Raw genomic sequence first — 5301 nt, forward strand, 5'->3', positions numbered from 1 at the left:
TGGGAGATTCTACTGTTTAGGTACATCAGGGGCTCTGCAAACGCAACGTGACACCTGCAGACCATTCCATCAAAGTCTGCATTCCAAAACAGTGCTCCTTCCCTTCCATACTCAGGACAAATTGGACAACAACTTTTGGTGTCCAATTTCTCCTCTTACCCTTGGGAAAATACAAAACCAGGGGCTAAAAAATAATTTTTGTGGAAAAAAAAGATTTTTTATTTTCACTGCTCTGTGTTATAAACTATGGTCCAATTTCTCCTGTTACCCTTGGGAAAATTAAAATTTGGTTGCTAAAATATCATTTTCGTGGAAAATTTTTATTTTTTTATTTTCACGGCTCTGCTTTATAAACTTTAGCAAAACACTTGGGGGTTCAAAGTTCTCACAACACATCTAGATAAGATCCTTGGGCGGTCTAGTTTCCAATATGGGGTCACTTGTGGGAGTTTCTACTGTTTAGGTACATCAGGGGCTCTGCAAACGCAACGTGACACCTGCAGACCATTCCATCAAAGTCTGCATTCCAAAACAGTGCTCCTTCCCTTCCGAGCTCTGCCATGCGTCCAAACGGTGGTTCCCCCCACATGTGGGGTATCAGCGTACTCAGGACAAATTGGACAACAACTTTTGGGGTCCAATTTGTCCTGTTACCCTTGGAAAAATAAAAAAATTGGGGCGAAAAGATCATTTTTGTGAAAAAAATATGAATTTTTTTTTACGGCTCTACATTATAAACTTCTGTGAAGCACTTGGGGGTTCAAAGTGCTCACCACACATCTAGATTAGTTCCTTAGGGGGTCTACTTTCTGAAATGGTGTCACTTGGTGAGGGTATCCACTATTTAGGCACATCAGGGGCTCTCCAAACGCGATATGGTGTCCGATCTCAATTCCAGCCAATTTTGCATTGAAAAGTCAAACGGCGCTCCTTCCCTTCCGAGCTCTGTCATGCGCCCAAACAGTGGTTTATGGTAATAAACTTGGCACTCAATGTTCAGAAAAATTAGAGCTTCCTTTTATTGGTGCATCCAGACAAAACAAGTAATTGAACGTTTTTTCGGTCCGTCACTGGAACTTCATCAGAACATTCTTAAGTATGAACTATAATGTACATAAAATAAAGACAATTAGCGAACAGATAAAGTCACATGATGCATAGTCCATGAATGGTCATCTAACATAGGTGATAATACATTACAATTAATTGAGGTAGGGAGTAAGCAATTGACAAAAAGGTGGTGCTCCGTGAGCTATGGTGGTTCCAGTGGAGATCTAATCAATGCTCTGTAAGTTATTAAGGGAAACAAAAGTAGTGGTAACAATATACGCAAGAGGGTGTACACTTGCGGGTGTACTAATAGTAGAACATATGAAACTAGCAAAGGATACATGTTTACTCCTCTTTCACGTACAAAAGACAATGGGAAGAAGTTTCCAGAATATTTGATCAAGGCATAGGTGTGAACCTATATAACTGAAAGGTGTGGCTATAAGGTGAATACCTAGAGAGAAATACAATAATAGCCATAAGTACTGGTGTACCAAGTCCTGCTAGAGAGAAATAAGACTGTATTACTTAGAACAAGAGTAGTAATAGCGATAATAATAGCGCTAATAATAATGGTATCAGTGTTGGGAGCCTGTAATCTTACCTAATGTGTGACTAAGACCCATAGGATAAGTGGCAATGTTGGTATAAGAGTCGCAGAGGATATGTGCTGTAAAAGGAGGGGACAAGAGCAAGAAAACTGCAGCTGAATAATGAGAACATATGGAAGGCTATAGAAAGGCTGGCACTAATCGTGCCATGTACCTGTGAGTAACGCTGGACGTCAATGGAGGGTAATGGAGCGCAGCAGGCAGGGGCAAACTAATTGCTGGAGAATAGCGCTAAAAAAGACGTATACAGGGGTTAGGGTAATCAAGTGTAAAGGAGTCCGGCCATAGCCTCATCTCCCATAGTTACCTGTGTGTCCCTGGTCCATGTGTGATGAGCGCCGTGCAGCAAGAGGAACGCTAAAAGGCCGCCGCCACTTCCGGGTTTAAGTCCCGGTCAATAGCTACGTCACCACGGTCATGTGACCGCTACTAAGACAAGGGCACATGCACAAGGGCCGATTGCTATGTAGAAGGAGACATTCTGCGGATGGACACTGATTGGCTATATAAAACGAGAGCCAATGTGTATCCAGAACTAGGTAAGGAGGTTACTATTAAATATGTGAAGGTGCTATGTCGCTGAGAGGATTTTTATTAAGCCATACTGAAGGACTATGCAAGGAACAAGACCACCGGAGATAAATATTAGAAAACTTAGAAGGCGCTATTGATGAGAGAAAAAAAGGAACTATACTGTACCATATATAGAGTCAGCAGTAGTGTTGAGCTTTACCTTCCGATATCGGGAAATATCGGATCGGATTGGATCGGACCGATACCCAAAAAATATCGGATATCGCCGATTCCGATACCGGAAACCAATGCAAGTCAATGGAGCACAAATATCGGAATGAAAATAAACCCTTTCTTTCCTTACACATTCAGTTCGGGAGGGGGAAGAGTGTGGGCGGAGACTGCGTGTCTGTGTTGCGGGCAGGGTCTGTGCGGGACCGTGGGGGGTCTGTGCGGGCCTGCCGGGGGTCTGTATGGGCCTCTCGGGGGTCTGTACGGGCCTCTTGGGGGTCTGTGCGGGCCTGCCGGGGGTCTGTGCGTGCCTGCTGGGGGTCTGTACGGGCCTCTCGGGGGTCTGTACGGGCCTCTCGGGGTCTGTGCGGGCCTGCCGGGGGTCTGTACGGGCCTCTCAGGGGTCTGTGCGGGCCTCTCAGGGGTCATTGTGTCTGTGTGCAGGCATCGTCCAATGGGACTACAAGTCCCATCGGGCTATGCCTGCTACAATGGCAATGATTGACACATTAGCCTGTCATGATTCTCAATGGCGAGAGAACATAGCCCAGCATATATGAGAACTAGCTCTTGGAAGATGGAAACTATACTGACCATGAACTAAACCTGCCGCACAACTAGAAGTGGCCGGGTAGCATGCCTACGTTTTTTTATCCCTAGATGCCCAGCGCCAGCCGGAGAACTACCTAATCCTAGCAGAGGAAAAGACAGTCCTGGCTCACCTCTAGAGAAATTTTCCCAAAGGCAGACAGAGGCCCCCACATATATTGGCGGTGATTTTAGATGAAATGACAAACGTAGTATGAAAATAGGTTTAGCAAAAATCGAGGTCCGCTTACTAGATAGCAAGAAGACAGAAAGGGCACTTTCATGGTCAGCAGAAAACCCTATCAAAACACCATCCAGAAATTACTTTAAGACTCTAGCATTAACTCATAACACCAGAGTGGCAATTTCCGCTCACAAGAGCTTTCCAGACACAGTAACGAAACAGCAGCTGTGAACAGGAACAAAATGCAAAAACACACAAGGACAAAAGTCCAACTTAGCTGGGAGTTGTCTAGTAGCAGGAACATGCACAGAAAGGCTTCTGATTACATTGTTGACCGGCATGAAACTGACAGAGGAGCAAGGTTATATAGCGACTCCCACATCCTGATAGGAGCAGGTGAACAGAGGGGATGATGCACACAAGTACAATTCCACAAGTGGCCACCGGGGGAGCCCAGAATCCAACTTCACAACAGTACCCCCCCCTCAAGGAGGGGGCACCGAACCCTCACCAGAACCACCAGGGCGATCAGGATGAGCCCTATGAAAGGCACGGACAAGATCGGAGGCATGAACATCAGAGGCAGTCACCCAAGAATTATCCTCCTGACCGTATCCCTTCCATTTGACCACATACTGGAGTTTCCGTCTGGAAACACGAGAGTCCAAGATCTTTTCCACAACGTACTCCAACTCACCCTCAACCAACACCGGAGCAGGAGGCTCAACGGAAGGCACAGCCGGTACCTCATACCTGCGCAACAATGACCGATGAAAAACATTATGAATCGAAAAGGATGCAGGGAGGTCCAAACGGAAGGACACAGGGTTAAGAATCTCCAATATCTTGTACGGGCCAATGAACCGAGGCTTAAACTTAGGAGAAGAAACCCTCATAGGGACAAAACGAGAAGACAACCACACCAAGTCCCCAACACAAAGCCGAGGACCAACACGACGACGGCGGTTGGCAAAAAGCTGAGTCTTCTCCTGGGACAACTTCAAATTGTCCACCACCTGCCCCCAAATCTGATGCAACCTCTCCACCACAGCATCCACTCCAGGACAATCCGAAGATTCCACTTGACCGGAGGAAAATCGAGGATGAAACCCCGAATTACAGAAAAACGGGGACACCAAGGTGGCAGAGCTGGCCCGATTATTGAGGGCGAACTCCGCCAAAGGCAAAAAAGCAACCCAATCATCCTGATCCGCAGACACAAAACACCTCAAATATGTCTCCAAGGTCTGATTAGTCCGCTCGGTCTGGCCATTAGTCTGAGGATGGAAAGCAGACGAAAAAGACAAATCTATGCCCATCCTAGCACAGAATGCCCGCCAAAATCTAGACACGAATTGGGTCCCTCTGTCAGAAACGATATTCTCCGGAATACCATGCAAACGAACAACATTTTGAAAAAACAGAGGAACCAACTCGGAAGAAGAAGGCAACTTAGGCAAGGGAACCAGATGGACCATCTTAGAGAAACGGTCACACACCACCCAGATGACAGACATCTTATGAGAAACAGGCAGATCCGAAATAAAATCCATCGAGATGTGCGTCCAAGGCCTCTTCGGGATAGGCAAGGGTAACAACAATCCACTAGCCCGAGAACAACAAGGCTTGGCCCGAGCACAAACGTCACAAGACTGCACAAAGCCTCGCACATCTCGTGACAGGGAAGGCCACCAGAAGGACCTTGCCACCAAATCCCTGGTACCAAAGATTCCAGGATGACCTGCCAACGCAGAAGAATGAACCTCAGAGATGACTCTACTGGTCCAATCATCAGGAACAAACAGTCTACCAGGTGGGCAACGATCAGGTCTATCCGCCTGAAACTCCTGCAAGGCCCGCCGCAGGTCTGGAGAAACGGCAGACAATACCACTCCATCTTTAAGGATACCTGTGGGCTCAGAATTACCAGGGGAGTCAGGCTCAAAACTCCTAGAAAGGGCATCCGCCTTAACATTCTTAGAACCCGGTAGGTAAGACACCACAAAATTAAACCGAGAGAAAAACAACGACCAGCGCGCCTGTCTAGGATTCAGGCGCCTGGCAGACTCAAGGTAAATTAAATTTTTGTGGTCAGTCAATACCACCACCTGATGTCTGGCCCCC

At 46.7% G+C, this 5301-nt stretch overlaps 1 long non-coding RNA gene across 1 annotated transcript; it reads right to left on the reverse strand.

Moving 5' to 3' along the window:
• Positions 1 to 341: 341 nt before the first annotated feature.
• LOC143775080 (uncharacterized) lies at positions 342 to 2030 on the reverse strand. The gene is made up of 4 exons (XR_013215583.1): positions 1969 to 2030; positions 1816 to 1892; positions 1392 to 1504; positions 342 to 1286 (listed from the first exon to the last, which is right to left on the reverse strand). It is a non-coding gene; the product is annotated as an uncharacterized LOC143775080 (long non-coding RNA).
• Positions 2031 to 5301: the final 3271 nt, after the last annotated feature.

The sequence above is a fragment of the Ranitomeya variabilis genome, chromosome 1 (genome assembly GCF_051348905.1).
Source record: "Ranitomeya variabilis isolate aRanVar5 chromosome 1, aRanVar5.hap1, whole genome shotgun sequence".
Lineage (NCBI taxonomy): Eukaryota > Metazoa > Chordata > Amphibia > Anura > Dendrobatidae > Ranitomeya > Ranitomeya variabilis.